This window comes from Helianthus annuus, chromosome 3 (genome assembly GCF_002127325.2).
Source record: "Helianthus annuus cultivar XRQ/B chromosome 3, HanXRQr2.0-SUNRISE, whole genome shotgun sequence".
Lineage (NCBI taxonomy): Eukaryota > Viridiplantae > Streptophyta > Magnoliopsida > Asterales > Asteraceae > Helianthus > Helianthus annuus.
This window is the reverse complement of record NC_035435.2, coordinates 108637512-108654917: the sequence shown is the minus strand read 5'-3', so window position 1 is coordinate 108654917 and position 17406 is coordinate 108637512. Positions and strand designations below refer to the sequence as shown.

General features: G+C 38.4%; 1 long non-coding RNA gene across 1 annotated transcript; it reads right to left on the bottom strand.

Annotated features, from left to right (window-relative positions):
* Positions 1–234: 234 nt before the first annotated feature.
* Positions 235–3051, bottom strand: LOC118490349. The gene is made up of 3 exons (XR_004889348.1): positions 2784–3051; positions 838–904; positions 235–274 (listed from the first exon to the last, which is right to left on the bottom strand). It is a non-coding gene; the product is annotated as an uncharacterized LOC118490349 (long non-coding RNA).
* Between the last annotated feature and the right edge of the window lie 14355 nt (positions 3052–17406).

Here is a 17406-nt window from a genome sequence, read left to right as displayed (position 1 = left end):
GAACATACTAAATGAATAAAAACAAGCTCCAATGCCATTGTCATAATCGTTTCAAAAGAACGCAACATAAGTTAAACGTACTGGTTACAAACCATCAAATGAAAATAAGTTGTCATTGTTTTATACATCAAAATGTAAGTCTTAAAATGTTAAGGCTTTGACCACTATATCACCGCAAAGAGGCGGTATATAACGGGCAAACCCTTCAAATGGTGGCATGGAGTCTTGATACTTGCTTTCCTTGATTGAAATGTCTGCATGGTCCACTAATTTCCTGAAATACATGTTAAGTTTGAAAACATCAACAAAAGTTGGCGAGTTCATGCAGTTTAGTTGTATGAGATGTATCTGTAAAATGTGAGTTGTATAAAATGTATCTGTAAAATGTGAGTTGTATAAAATGTATCCATAAAATGTGAGTTGTATAAAATGTATCCATAAAATGTGAGTTGTATAAAATGTATCTGTATGTAATGATGTAGTATGTAAAGCGTCAATGAAATCGTTGATCATTAATGTTTCGCGAGGACATTAATATGTGTGACGAAAAAGGAAGCAATCCAACCCTAGACGATTTTATGCCGATTCCTATCGACTGGGACACAAAAGCACTCTTCCGTATGGGTCCACGACCAAGAGTGGGGCTCGCCAAAACCCATTAGATCTAACCACTTGTACCTAGGTCCAAACTGGATTAATGGTGCTTAGATGTATAACCCTAATTCGCACATGATCTAAGGTGTTTCATTCCCTAACTTTAACATACATTGAACATGTATTTTCCCCGATAGTTGTAAAGTTGTAAAACATTTAAATGAATAGGGGACATGAACTCACAGAATTGCGTCCGTGAATGGTAAGTAACTGTGATCTGACGTACGGTCGTCCTGAATAGTATCACCACCTACAAACGTTCTATATTTGTTAGACACTTCGGTCTTGTAATGACTTGAGTACAAGTCTTTTATCTTGAATATGTGTTAAGAATTGTATGTCTTTGTTATTCATTGAATTGTGTCTTAGATGTATTAATTGATAACTGTTTAGTGTATATATTTCGCCAAATATATATTCTTGTATCTCGTGAGTTGTATCATCGGGTCTTGTCCTCTGGATTTCATGTCTTGTATGAATAAATTGTATAATTGTATTTTTACCAATTTATATGTCATTGGGCTTAGCCCAAGAATTCATGTTGTTGGGCCAAAATAGTGTTGGGCTTCAATAGTGTTGGGCCTAAATAGTGTTGGGCCTAAATAGTGTTGGGCCTCAATAGTGTTGGGCCTAAATAGTGTTGGGCCTAAATAGTGTTGGGCTTAAATAGTGTTAGGCCTCAATAGTGTTGGGCCTAAATAGTGTTGGGCCTCAATAGTGTTGGGCCTCAATAGTGTTGGGCCTCAATAGTGTGGGCCCAAATGTTATTGGGCTTTGTGTTATTGGGCCTTGGCCCATATGTTGGGTATTGGGCTTAGCCCATAAGTTTTGGTATTGGGCTTAGCCCATGTATTTATGTTAAGCCCATTTAGAATGATAAGCCCATTTGTAAAAATAGCCCATTTGTTATAAAATAAGCCCATTTGTTAAAAATAAGCCCATTCGTAAAATAGTCCATTTGTTATAAGAGAAGCCCATTTGTTAAAAATATATTCTTTCATTTTTATAAAAATTACTAAGTATAGGCTTTTTAGTTAAAAGAATACACAATAGTTTTTATAAGTTTCAAAACATTCGGATATTGTTTTCGGTGATGTGTATGTATTCGTGTCGAAAGATCGCCTAAACGTCGTAGTAACTTCCTCGGAATGGCGATATGTTCATAGATTCGCCCGTCGTCCATTTTGACCATAAGTTGTGTTCGAAAGCTCGGAATGTCCGTAAGGTGTTTATAAGATGTATTTAAATGTAGTCTTGTAAGACTTTAGTCGAAATGTACATTGTGTTCATTTGTATCATTGTATTCAAGTTCCTAGTTATCATAAATATAACTAATACAAACAAATGACACATAGCACATAAGTTGTTAAGTTAACTAAATATATATTTTCTCAAAAATATATATTTATTTCAAACTTTGCTTTTATAAAAACTATTCTTTAAAATCTTTTTAATCTAATAAAGATTTTGTCAAAAATAATAGTTTTTGTAACTTATGATTTTTAAGAAAAACTTGGCCATATTTTATTAGAAATATGGACTTTGCCATGTTTAATAAAAACACATCTTTTTCTTATAAAATCACCACTAATCTTCTCATATTTTTCTTAATAAAAACATATGAGATTTATAACATAACTTATCAAGATGAACTCATAATCATGTAGGGTTTTGGTATGATCTTTACATATGTTTACTAGTCCAAAAATCATATTTTACTTCTAGTTTTAACAAGCTTTTCATAAAAACCCATCTTGTATGTTTTCTTTTTATAACTTGTAAAAGCATTATTTTTAGTTAACAACCTTACATACTTTAACAAAATCAAAGATCATGATCCTCCATCTAAACATTTATGTTTAACAAAACCCTTAAACATTTTCATGTACACTTGTTAGATTATGTTTTTAAACATCATCTAACAAGTTATTTTTATGCTAATCATCAAAACTAGATCAAATATGCAAGTAATCATCTTTAACTCACAACATAAACACACTTTTATATCGTGATTATTATTTTGCTTCTTTATATTTTCATCTTGTTTTGTATTGTTGTTTTAGTTATAAGTTGTTCTTTAACAATAAATACATAAACAAGTATGAAAATAAAGGATTTAGAAGTCTCACTTCTAGCTCTTGGCTAGGGATGATCTAGGTGAAAATAAGAAGCAAAGAAGATGAAGATTTGATGGTTGAAAGCTCTTAGATGAATGGAAATGCTTGCTTCAACTTGTGGTTGTCTTAGATCCTCCTAAGTTCCATGAAAATGCATCTTGATCATCATGAAAGTGGCTTGAAAATGAAGATGGGGGAGGGGTGTTCTTGACCGAAAATGGGGTGTTGTTGGGAGCTTTTGGTGTTGTGAAGATAGGAGGTGAAATGCATGAATGAAAGGGTTAGAAAAAGAAGGTAGCTAGTTGCTACAATGATCACATTTCACCACTTGTATCAAGTTGCAACATGAAGTAAATATCTAGATATTATTGGTAACAAGTTGAAAGAAAAGTGGGGCCCACAAGGGGTGTTGCAACCGTGAATGGGGGGGGGGGGTTCCCTTTGCTTTTCCTTCTTGAATTACTTAGTAAAAATGCTAGAGTTCTTAGTTAGATGTTTTAGGTAGTTTATAAGTATAAGTGTTTAAGTGTTTAAAGGGTGTTAAATGATCATTACTAGACCAAAATGATCCGATTAACACTAGATGACCATTAAAAAAAGATTTGATATCGTTCGGACATTTGTTTCGAATTGTTTCGGTTAGATGTTATTTGAACGCTAAGTTGCGAAACATGTGTGAATTGATGTAGTTATTGGCTCGGATATTACCCGAATGTATCCTCACATGAATTATATGTCAAATAATATTTTTACATGTCGTAAAAATATTAGAAAGCTGATTTCAGCAGAATTTCTGCGGAAAAATGTTGAAATCATCGCTTTTAGTGCTTTTCGGGCAATTTTTAGTGTTATCGGACTTCGGAAAGGATTTAAATCAAACCCTTGTATTCCTAGTTAGGGTTTAATATATATAAGATGTTGGACTTTCGTCTAAGTCCTAAAGATGTCGTTTAGATGATTTTCTGCGGATTCTGCTTTTTCGTCAGAATACTAGTTTATTAGGTGCTTTTCTAGTAGTTTCGATGCATTGTTTAAACTGTTCCAAATGTACTTAATAAAAATGAGTCATATGCATCCTAAGTAAGTATTCCTTGAGTATTCTATGTGTATGTCACGAAATAAGCAGTTCAGATGTTCAAAATGAATAAAAAATGTAGCTAAAAATGTAGCTAAAATGAGTATTTTAAGTGTGAAAAGTTACCGTAAAGTGGCAGTTGTCACATAAACATCCATCGAATTAAAGACGAACGACAAAGTATCACCCTAATGTGGGCGGCACTTAAACATCCGTTGGATATATTGATCAGTCGGAAAATGAATCGTAATAGCGATCGAGTTATTACCCTGTTTTGCGGCAGCAATTCGATATTAGTGTGTGTTTTAATTGTAATACTATGGTGATATCTCGACGTACACAGAGAGTTTTCTCGTTGTTTTAACTCCAGAAAGCAAGTGCCAATGTCTGCTATTTATAGTGATTTTTGGACATGCTTACGGACCGTATGGCATTTCCCCTTACGGTCCGTAAGGGATGCAGTCTAATTATATAGGCTAGCTGGGTTCGGGACTAGCTTGCATGACTCAACATTAAAATGAATTTCAGTCTGTACAACGCAAATTATGGATAATTATCAACTAGGGTTTGCCCCCCTTGAGTTTAAGGGGCCCTAATCCTGATTCCGATTGTTCTGGAAATTTTAGGGTTAGTGCCGAATTACTTAGATGTCTCAATTAGGGTTTCCTTATTGTCTAATTATCATCCTAATTATGGATTTTAATGAGAGTTGTTACATCCTCCCCACCTTAAGAAAAATCTCGTCCTCGAGATTCACTGAAATAGATGAGGGTATTTCCGCTTCATTTCTGACTCCAGTTCCCAAGTATATTCTGGTCCTCTCTTGGATTTCCATTTGACTTTCACCAGTACTAGTCACTTGTGTTTGAGAAACTTGACCTTCCGGTCTTCTATTTGTAAGGGTTTCTCTATGAATTTCAGCTTTTCATTTACCTCCACATCTTGAAGAGGTACTACCAGGGATTCGTCTGATAGACATTTCTTGAGATTGGATACATGAAATACATCATGTACTCCAGCTAGTTCTTCTGGTAGTTGTAAGCGATAAGCTACTGGTCCTATTCGTTGGATCACTGGGAATGGTCCAACATATCTTGGACTCAGTTTTCCTTTCTTACCGCATCGTACTACTCCTTTCCAAGGAGATACTTTCAATAGTACTTTGTCTCCTATCTGGAATTCTAGTGGCTTGCGGCGATTGTCTGCATAGCTTTTTTGACGATCTCTGGCTGTTTTCAATCTTTCCTTAATTTGAGTTATCTTGTCTGTGGTTTCTTGTACGATTTCTGGACCTGATAATTGACTTTCTCCTATTTCTGCCCAACATACGGGAGTTCTGCACTTGCGTCCATACAGTGCTTCGAATGGAGCGGCTTCGATGCTTGAGTGATAACTATTATTATAGGAGAATTCGATTAATGGTAAATGGTTATCCCAATTACCACCAAAGTCAATTACACATGCTCGGAGCATGTCTTCTAGAGTTTGGATCGTCCTTTCACTTTGCCCGTCCGTTTGTGGATGATATGCAGTGCTTAGATTGAGTCAGGTTCCCATTGCTTCTTGGAAGCTTGTCCAGAAACGGGAAGTGAAACGACTATCTCTATCCGATACAATGGAGAGTGGGACTCCATGTAAGGATACTACTTCATCCACATATAATTTGGCTAACCTTTCCATGCTAAAGGTTTCTTTCATAGGTAGAAAATGAGCAGATTTGGTTAATCGATCCACAATTACCCAAATCGCATTGTTACCTTTTCTGGTTTTGGGTAACTTAGTAACAAAGTCCATTGTTATGAGTTCCCATTTCCATACAGGCATTTCTAACTGTTGTAGTAGTCCTGAAGGTTTCTGGTGTTCGGCTTTAACTTGTGAACAAGTTAGACACTTAGATACGTATTCGGCTATATCCTTTTTCATTCCTATCCACCAGAAATTCTTTCTTAAATCTTGGTACATCTTATTGTTTCCTGGATGTACAGTATATCTAGATTTATAGCTTCCTCTAAAATCTTTGATCTTAAATTTCCCTGTTCAGGTACCCAAATTCTGCTTTTGTGGAATTTCCAAATTCCATCATTTCCTTGTCCCAATTCCTTTAGGTAACCTTTCATTCCTTCACCATCATCCTTGATTGCTGTTTCCTGAATTTCCTTTAAATGTCCCATTAAATCTACTTGTAGATTTATTCTAAGAGCACGGACTCTCCTTTGCTTCTCATGATACTTACGACTTAAGGCATCTGCGACTACGTTTGCCTTTCCTTCGTGATATTGAATATCACAGTCGTAATCACTTAGGATTTCCATCCATCTTCTTTGCCTCATATTTAACTCTTTTTGCCCAAATATATACCTTAAACTTTTATGATCTGTATAAACAGTAAACTTACTTCCATACAGATAATGTCTCCATATCTTAAGGGCAAAAACTATAGCTCCTAATTCTAAGTCATGAGTTGTATAGTTTTCCTCGTGCTTCTTCAATTGTCTGGAAGCATACGCAATTACCTTCTTGCGTTGCATTAACACATATCCAAATCCTAATTTTGAAGCATCACAATATACTTCAAAATCTTCTGTTCCTTCTGGTAAGGCTAAGATTGGAGCATTGGTTAATTTCTGCTTCAAGATTTTAAAGGCTTCTTCTTGTTTAGGTCCCCATTCAAACTTAATGGTTTTACAGGTTAGCTTAGTTAATGGTACAACTATCTTGGAAAAATCCTTAATAAACCGTCTATAATACCCGGCTAAACCTATAAAACTTCTAATTTCCATTGCGGTTTGCGGAACCTTCCAATTGGTAATTGCTTCTATCTTAGCAGGATCTACGTAAATACCTTCATGATTCACCATGTGTCCTAAGAATTGCACTTCTTGTAGCCAAAATTCATACTTCGAAAATTTGGCGTACAATTTTTCTTTTCTTAACAAAGTTAAGAGTGCATGCAAGTGCTGACTATGTTCGTCTTGACTTTTTGAATAAATAAGTATATCGTCTATGAAAACAATTACAAATTTATCCAAATATGGTTTACAGATTCTGTTCATCATGTCCATGAATGCTGCAGGTGCATTAGTTAACCCAAAGGGCATAACTGTAAACTCATAGTGTCCATACCTAGTTCTAAAAGCAGTTTTAGGTATGTCTTCTTCTTGAACTTTTAATTGATGATATCCGGAACGCAAGTCTATCTTAGAAAAATATTTAGCGCCTTGTAATTGATCAAAAAGATCATCAATCCTAGGTAATGGGTATCGATTCTTAATTGTAACCTTATTTAGCTCTCTATAATCGATACACATTCTCATCGATCCATCTTTCTTTTTCACAAACAACACTGGTGCACCCCAAGGGGATGAACTAAGTTGTATAAATCCTTTGCTTAGTAATTCATCTAATTGCTTCTTCAATTCTAGCACTTCGGTAGGAGCTAATCGATAAGGTGCCTTGGCTATCGGTGTAATTCCTGGAATTAGATGAATCCTAAATTCTACCTCCCTATCTGGTGGTAACCCAGGTAAATCTTCCGGAAATATATCTGGGTATTCTGAGACTACAGGAATTTCCTTAAGTTCCTTACCTTTAGTACTAATGATTACTGAAATCATATATACTATTCCTTGTTTTCGTTCATAATTAGCAACTTTCATTACTGATATGAACTTTAGTGGCTTTCGAGGTTTATCTCCTGTAATCATGATTACTTCTCCAGTAGGTGCTTGAATTTCTATAGAGTTTTTATCACAAATGATTTGAGCATGGTTGGCTATTAACCAATCCATTCCTAACACAACATCAAATTCAGCTAATTTCATAGGTAATAGGTTTGCAGCAAATTTATGACCTGAAAGTTCTATTTCTACTTTTTGCAAAACTTGATTGATTTTTACTGAATTCCCATCTGCGGTTTCGACTGTAAAAATCTGCCTAATGGTAGTTAAGGGTAACTTAAGAGCTTGGCAGAATGAAGTATTTGTAAAACTTTGGTTTGCACCAGAGTCAAACAATACTTTTGCATAAACGTCGTGAACTAAAAACGTACCGGCTATCACATCCGGGATGAGCTCTGCTTCTTGAGTGGTTAGCTGAAATGCTCTGGCATTCTTCTTAGTAGCTCCTTCGGTCGCCTTGGGTTTGTTGTCTACTGGTTTGACTAACTTAGGACATTCTGTTTTGAAATGTCCGGCTTCTCCACAATTGTAACAAATTATGGATTTCTTTCTGCAGTTTTCTTCACGACGTCCTATCGTTTTGCAAAAATTGCAAATTTTATTACATTTTCCAAAATGTTTCTTTTTGCAAATTTTGCAGAATGGCGAAGTTGAAGATTGCCCTGCTCCTCTTTTCTTGAAATTACTACTATTACCCACCCTAAATCCTTGGATAATTTTCTGAGCTAGTTCCTTCTTCCTGTCTTCATCTCTTGTGCGTATCAGTTCATCAGTTAGGGTGTTAGCTAATTCTACTGCATCGTCAATAGTGCGAGGTCTCGCAGCCTTAACGATATTGCGAATTTCGCTAATTAATCCCCAAATATAGCGAGAAATGAGTACCGGTTCTGGCGAAGCCAGTGTTGGTACCACACTAGCATATTCAAAGAATGTCGAAGTATAACCACGACAATCCACACCTATCATCCGATGAGTTAGGAACTTATTTGCCATTTGTTCCTTTTCATACTCAGGACAGAATTTTCTTTCTACAAAATTCTTAAACTCCTCCCAAGTCATAGCATAAGCCCTATTTCTTCCTTTAGCTTGTAACACAGTGTTCCACCATTCGAGTGCTCCTTCTTTAAACAGATTTGATGCGTACATGACCTGATCATCTTTGGCACACTTACTTATTGTAATTACTGCTTCGGTTTTCTCTAACCAACGCAGTGATGCAGTTGCCCCTTCATTGCCTGCAAATTCAGTGGGTTTACAAGCAAGGAATTCTTTGAAAGTGCAACCAGGTGTTGCAGCTTTCAGTTTCTTAGGGAGCGGCGTGTGCTGGGATTCATTATCATGATTAACATGATTATTGCCCCCGTTTATACTATTACTGAAGTTATCTTCAGAAGTACGTTTACTAGGAATGATATGTTGCGGTTCGATTGGACTTTTTACAGCAGCAACGAATGCTGGAATAGCATTGGCTATCCCTTGAGCAACAATATTTTCAATATCTTGTCTAGTCATATATTGATCCCCTGGATGTTGCTCCGACTGATTAACCTCATTTACCGGTTCATTACCAATATTTGCCATCTGATAATATATATATGATTTTTATTAGTATTTGATAAATAGCAATTATACACAAACAATCAGACAATTTACAATACACGTATAGTCAAAACTATCGATTTCTCGATTCCATTTTATATCTGTTATAGTATGCATCAATACACACCAATATTTTACAAAGTTTTATTCGTAGCTATGTTACAGACTGATTTCATTATTTCTTTCACTATTACACAACTATAGTTTTACCATCCTCCTATCTCTCGTCACTTGTCGTCCTAAAAAACGAAGTTCCCTTTCATCATACTTCCAGGCAATTTGTCCCCCTATCTCCCTGATTCTATTTCCTGCATCCATCAATTCTTCACCATAATGGCGAAGTTCCGCCATATTTTCGTTACTCATTGGTGGATTAGGTAGGGGTTCTGGATCGAATTATGGAAGAAAGGAATAAGGGTCGTTGACAATATTTTGAAATTGCCAATCATTCGTCCACCATTCGTCCATTTCTACAGGTTGAGAGTGGACTATTGGTTCTGGGATTGCTGGTTCAAGATTCATAGGGAGTGGATTTTCACTAGGATAGGTAAAAACATTCGTATTGACAGGCTGAATAGTCTCACAGCTTGCCAATAGAAAATCTATTTCCTCCTAAAAAGTTATTCCCTGGTTTTGGTTGGAGCTCTCTCCAATTTCTATCTGAGTTGGTCTAGAACCTTGTCCTACTTCCATTTCTATATCTTTAGAATATTCCTCAAACTGTATTTCAATTTGCCTAGAATTTTTCTTAACTTCAGTTTCCATCTCTTGCTGTTTAAAACTCTCCTTGATTACAATTTCTTTTCCTTTTTCTAAAGGGTTGTTTATTTTAGGAAGTTTTGTGGCTGGCTTTTTCCTACGGATACGACTACCCCATACATAATTCTTTCTTTTCTTTCGTTTTGGCTTTGTCAAAGGTGGAGCATTGAATTCTACAGGTTGTTCCACATCAGCAAAGTATCCAGTGAAATCTTTGGAAACTTCTACATTCACCGGGTAAAGATCGAGGTTCTGAAAAGCTTCAGACATCTCATTCATGCTGTGTAGTATATATGCAAAATGCACAAAATACTAAGTTAAAACTTTGGAACAAAGTTTAACAAATAAACATTAAAGTTTTTATTGCACACTATTTGTACAAAATAACAGGAAAGAACACACTCGGATTTATTTATTTATTTACTGGGAAGTGCTATTACTAGACTTAGGGTTTTTAAAGATCTGCATGTTCTGCTACTGTAGCTAGCATATACAAATATGCCCATTTTTCACCTAGCTTGTCTTCCCAAGATTTATTGATTAATTCCTGGGTTTCCCTTTTAATCCTCTTTTCTCGGATTTGCTCTTTACTTTTCTTAATAATCATACTCCTTTTTCTAGGAGAAAGCGGTTTCTCATATTGTGCTTTTCGCACAAATATTCCTTCTTCAGGAATTGTAAGGAGTTTTGAAGATTTGTTTCGGGATGAACTTCCCTCTTCGTAGACTGACCTATCTAATTTAAGATAGATATTTTGCAGCTTTTGCTTACCCATACTGTAACTAACAAATAATCAGTTTAATAGAACACATAATCAAATAATAGTTATCAGGAAAAATTAAGTATCTCTAAATACTTAATTAGCTTAACTCAGTGGCTCTGATACCACCTCATTTCTGTCACGGCCCCCGACCCGGTTTAACATGTTTCCGGAGCCGCGGGACAGAAATCCCGTGATATTTATTTATGTGATTTTAGCAGCAGAATTTTTCCACCAGGATCGTTTTAAAGCTAAAAACTTTTCCCGATTATTTTATTTCACAATTCGGGATAAAACACCGATAATTTACAATAACAAGATTTTACTGAGAAATCTTTATTTTTACAAAACATATTTCTTTATTTTATAATGAGCCACTATCTTAAGCTTGAAATGCTTCCCAGCACTTTTCCTGAATTACAATAGATCACCTGAAACATGTTTGATATAGGTTTTGTCAGCGGGAAATACTGAGTGAATCATTCAGTTTACTGAAATGACTCGTTTATTATAATTTACAGTATTAAGAGTTTTTACATATGTTTCTGATATCTACCAACTACCCACAGTATTTGTCACTCGACCGGATCTGTGACTGTGGTCATATCACCATTGGCTGCCCCAATGAATGACGTATATCACTTAATTTTAGGTTCGCCCACCTAAAGTGATAGAAACAGTAGTAATGTGCACAATACCCCACATACTGGCTGTAATTTGGTGATTACATAAACTTAATCACTTTAATTATAATTCTGAAAATAATTTGGAGTATTGTAAAACATTTGATAAAAAGAGAATGACTCACATTGCAGATTTAACACGGACAGAATATGGTTTAGCCTTGTTAACCTAATTTAAATAATAATGCACACAAAACCGGGTTAGTGATCAATACAGCATTTACGATAACCCACGAGATCAAATTCTCACAACGAACGACAAAGTGCGATACTTAAACATCCATCGAATTAACGACGAACGACAAAGTATCACCCAATATGGGCGGCACTTAAACATCCATTGGATATATTGATCAGTCAGAAAATGAATCGTAATAGCGATCGAGTTATTACCCTGTTTTGCGGCAGCAATTCGATATTAGTGTGTGTTTTAATTGTAATACTATGGTGATATCTCGACGTACACAGAGAGTTTTCTCGTCGTTTTAACTCCAGAAAGCAAGTGCCAATGTCTGCTATTTATAGTGATTTTTGGACATGCTTACGGACCGTATGGCATTTCCCCTTACGGTCCGTAAGGGATGCAGTCTAATTATATAGGCTAGCTGGGTTCGGGACTAGCTTGCATGACTCAACATTAAAATGAATTTCAATCTGTACAACGCAAATTATGGATAATTATCAACTAGGGTTTGCCCCCCTTGAGTTTTAGGGGCCCTAATCCTGATTCCGATTGTTCTGGAAATTTTAGGGTTAGTGCCGAATTACTTGGGTGTCTCAATTAGGGTTTCCTTATTGTCTAATTATCATCCTAATTTTGGATTTTAATGAGAGTTGTTACAAGTGTCTTGACCATGTCTGACGAAATGTGACACCTACTCACGGAACAGAGGCGCATGGTTGAAACATGATGGTGTTTCGCTGTGCCAACCGAAGTTTTGTGAAGAAAGTGCCACGTGGAGTTGGAACGTAGACCTACTATACTATTGTGGTTATTTTTGACACACTAAACTATGCATCGCAAGGCGTAACAATCTCAATCGCAAACCAAAGCGTGTACTCGCAAGACTTTTCGTAAGTCAACACGCTCGCAATCGCATTATCGCATGGAATCTATATGATGTGTCTCGCTAGAATCTATCAAACGCGTATTATGTGTCTTAATCTCAAACGCTTATTATGTGGCTCGAAATCGGAATCATATATTGTGCGTAACTCGCAATCTCTACCGCTACTGTGTACCGCTTGTCGAGAATCGTGTATCGTGAATCGCTTGACGAGTATCGCACGTCACTCGTCGCCTCTCGCTGTAACGCTTCTCGCACCTATCTCATCGCTTCGATATTTCCAACGCCCATCGCTATTCGTGTTATCTGTGTTAGCTGTGTTATGTTAGCACTCATGACCTCGCTTCACGGGACGAAGCTAATAGGGCTAAGACACGGTGGTGTTTTAGCCGTATCAGCAGACTTTCGTGGAAAAAGGCCATGAGGGTTAATGGTAGTTAAAATTGTGGTGTCATCAAATCTAATCGAATCGAATGTCTCCATCGCTTGCAACGCATCGACTGTCACTTATCGCTCGACGGTTGTCGCTATCAATTGACGCTATCGCTCATCGCTTTTCGCTTGTCGCTTATCGATTTTCGCTTACTATCGCTGTCTTCGTTCGCTATGCTTGGTGATTGGCGTACGTGATATCAATCATCGCGTACCGCTCGTCGCTTATCGCACTCGCTCGTCACTAAAACTGAGTTCGAAAATGACTTCATCGCTCAACTCGCCCTTTTAAGACTTGATCCAACCCTTCTCGTTTGGATCGAGTCATCGCAATTCTGCCCGTGCTATGACGACACGTATGACACCGCCTCACGAGACGGAAGCCATATGAGTAAAACATGGTTGATACGCCGCTGGTACTTCCTATATATAAGTGTTTTAGCCATATTGTAGAACTTTCGTGGGAAAGTGTCATGCGGGGCCGACCTTAAAATAAAATTTTTGGTATAATTAAAAGGTTTTGTTTACACAAATTTTAAACTTATTTTTCTTACAAGACTTTTCCTATAAAACTTTTTCCAAAACCTTTGTACAAAACGAGACTTTCTTGTGACATCAGTGTGACAATCGACTCAAGTCACCGCCGTGAGGCGAGAAAATTTCGTAAAATGAGTTTAGTCACTTATAGATCTTTTAGTAACCTAACAAACCTTTCTCATCGTGCTGATGTGAACCATGCTACAGTTAACGCCGCACTGTGAGAAGATTTTCATAAGCAAGTTATTCCTAATTAATCGACCTTTCAGAAATTTAAAACACTCTCTAATCACTTTCGGTGAGTGTTATCATCTTTTGTCCTGCAAATCACCCTACTCGCTGCTATCGCCGGTTATCGCAACACTCTCGCTCGTCGAATCTTAATCGATTGCTCGCTTATCTAGATGCTTTTAATCGCTACTCTCATTCGCATCAACTCTTACAACCCTACTGGTGGATTAATTTCGGGACGAAATTTCCTAAAGCATGGGAGACTGTAACAACCCGCACTTTCGTGCGTTGTTACTACTCGATATACTCGTTACGCCTAGCACCAGAGATTCGGATCATAATGTACCTACATCAGTTACATCGCTATTTTCGCATATTTTCGCATATTCTATCACTATCACATCACATTACACTTGCTGACAACCACGAAGATGTCAAGTGAGGACCAATTCTACCCTCCTTGATAGCCGTGATGTGTCGCAGTGCAACTCATTACTTAAAATACATCTAACGTTCACGATGGCATTGACAGAGGACCTATTCTACCCTCCTCGATGACCGTGAAGCGTCGAAAGGAAATCGAATACTCGAAACGAAACTAAGTTAATGTATCGCAACTTGGAAATATAGATATATAAATACGACCCAACGTAGCTAATTGTAATAAATATATGAAATATAGATGAGAAAGTGTAACCAAACTATCGCAATGCTTAACGATCGAAACGGAACGCCAAAACTTAGCTTGCCGAAGGCATCTGATCGAATGGCAGTTCGATCGAATGGCCATCCGATCGGACGGCCATCCGATCCAACTCACCACTTCATCTCCTTTCCCCTCCTCCTTGCCTATAAATACCCCTCAGTCACATCAAGAACACCTGATGTGACTGCTGCTGTTCGACCAGACGCTCCAACCCCTTCATCTCTCGATTTCTCGCGATTCTTGTAAGTTTTCAACCCAAAACTTGTACTTCTTTGATCTATACGCACTCCTCCACCTTTCTATCTTTCAAATCTCAACTTTTAACCGTGAAATCAACGGATTTGAGGTGTTCTAGGGTGATGTCATCATGAAGTTCTTGTGAACTTCAAGTGTTGGCCTCATTCCACCAAAAACAACTCAGATTCGAAGGATTTCCACAAGAATAAACAACATTTCCACAACAGATCTACACATAATCATGAATAAAAGGGTTGAAAGATGATTTTCCAACTTTCTTTCAACTCTTTTACACTCGAAGCACTCAAGACCGGTAGAATCGGAGCTTATACCGACCTTCTGCTCATTTCTAGTGTCGTGTTGGTCCAAGATCTGATTTCTAATGAAGAGACGACCAATTTCGGGTTAAACATGGAAAAACCGTCAAGAAATGGCCAGATCTGATGGAACGGGGTGGTTCCCGACCGTTAGAACAAGTCGGACTTGATGGAATTTCAGTTGTTTAGCACGTCACAGCAACGTCTCGACCAAAACCACCGAAAAACCTTCAAACCTTGTCAAATAACAGCTGGACGGGCCAGCCGATCGGATAGGCAAGCCGATCGGACAGGTTAGCCGATCGGGCAACCCATCTGCACGGGCCAACATTCGATCGGATCATCATTCGTTCTTGGTTATCCCGCTATCATTTAACGCGCTATCAAACGCTCACGCAATTAGTCTGTAATCAGGGTATTCTTAGACACTTTCCTGCCAATCCAACCAAGCTGTGTTAACCTACCAAATACGCAATGTGAGTATACTTGAATTCCTTTTTATCGCATTTTAGGTGTAACATACGTTCCTAACAAATCAAACTTATCAAACGAATTGTTCAATCATTCAAATTATCACTTGCGAATAACTGTTATGCATAGATATACGTGATGCTAGTTGCATATGTGCTAGGACTTATACTTACGACGTCCCACCAAGACTAGTATAGTACTATTGCACCCGACGGGGTCTAGTTATGCCATCGAAGAATCGAGCATCGAGGACCTAGCTGGTAGTATCAGTTTTGTGAGTGTATATGTCGTGTATTACGTTTATGCATGTGGAAATTCGTAGCACCTTTTAATCTATTTAGGCTACTACATATCAAACCTGTATACTTGCCATTACTTTAGTATTGACATTATTTTAACGTATGTTGCAGGTTTAGTTGCAGACTACATCAAATCAAGCTAGGAAGTCTAGAAACTCACTTAAAAGTCTATGTTGTCGGATTGTATTGTTCGAGAGGGAAAGAAATCTGTGATACCTTATGTGATTGTATGGTTTATTAGTATGGGATATTGAACACATTAAATACTGTCGCAATATAGTTGTTATGGATTCTCTTGAACAATCTGATTCGCATAGTGCCACGCCCCGATGATTCCGCCATCGGTTGGGGTGTGACAGAGGGTGGTTGAGTTGACAGACTGACGACGTGCCGCCCTTATGCAGGTGTGTCAGGCTTGTCGGCTGTGGAGGTGAAGTCACGTCCTACTGCGGTGTCAGTCTGTTGCTTACGTATGGGCTGACAGGCGACAATCATTGGTGCCACTTGCTTTGTGGTGTCAGTCCCACTTGCCTCGTGGGCAGGATGCGGTGCTTCGCCGCATCGCTGCCTACGGTAATTGCTGTTGTTTCCAGGTTCTCACTCTGGTGAAGACTGCGGGATGCGGTGCCAGGCCGCATCGCCACTTGTGGTGACTGTTGCTGTTGTCCAGATCCCTTGTTGTGACGAAAATATTCATAGGATGCGGTGCTAGGCCGCATCGCTATGCGTACACCCATTTTCATACACAAGGTAAGTCTTCTTCCTATCGCTTGACCGATTGGATTCGACTGCTGTGTTCGCGCGTGCCCGCACGGACACTGATAAGTTCTTGCTGGTGGGGGTTTTTTGATAAGGGTAATGGTCACTCGCGGCCATGCTGGTGCGAGATCTGGGACCATACCCCTTCAAGTCCCCCCAGTCTAGTGTTGCTTCGTCATGCAAGTTGCATGTGGGAGGAGTACTTGACTATGGTGTCTAGAAGGTAGTTTGGAGTTTGGAGAAGATTCTAGGCCATGCTGATGGCACCTGCTTCAAGTAAATCAAGTTGTGGATCCGGTAGAGTCGTGTGACGTCTCTTCCGTACCGGTGAGCAAGTTCCGCCTAATGCGGAATTCTCAGCCGAGGATTTTGATCCGGTAGTATAGTCTACCTTTTTCTGATGTTATGAGGGTTGGTTGCCACCTGTTGGTGTGTCGAACCAACCTTTGAGACCGTGACTGAAGATGTCAGTGGCCGTAACTCTAGTTGTAACCTCTGCGGTAGCGGATGCAATGCTGTAAGGTGCCTTGCTCTCGCTTTATGTTTATCAACAGGACATGCAACGATGATCCATATTTTTGTGGGGTGTTCATGTTCTTCCAGTTTAGCTATCAAGTAACCGCACGTCCCTTTGCGGTTACCTCGTTCCTTTGCATTGTTGGCCATGTTTGGTCGAACAATGTGGGGTAGTTGCGTCATTGTTGGCCGTGTTTGGTCGATGTAAACCTGGATAATGGTCAAATAAACATGGTCATAGGCATGGTTGTGCCCACCATTGTTTATTCTATGCAGCTCATAGGTGGGCAAACAGAGTCATAAGCAGACTTGTTACCACTGTTGCTTGGCTTGTTGCTCAACGAGATCACCTTAGATACTTAGGAATCTGGGTGAAACTCATCCGCATTCGTTCTGTAGCCACTTTCCTTCACGCTTAGTTGGAAAGCAGTTTTCCTGGAAGTAGCTTTGCTCAACCGCGTGACGGGTTAGTTGTGGCTCTTCCGTAGCTACCGTTCGCGGAGTTGCGTT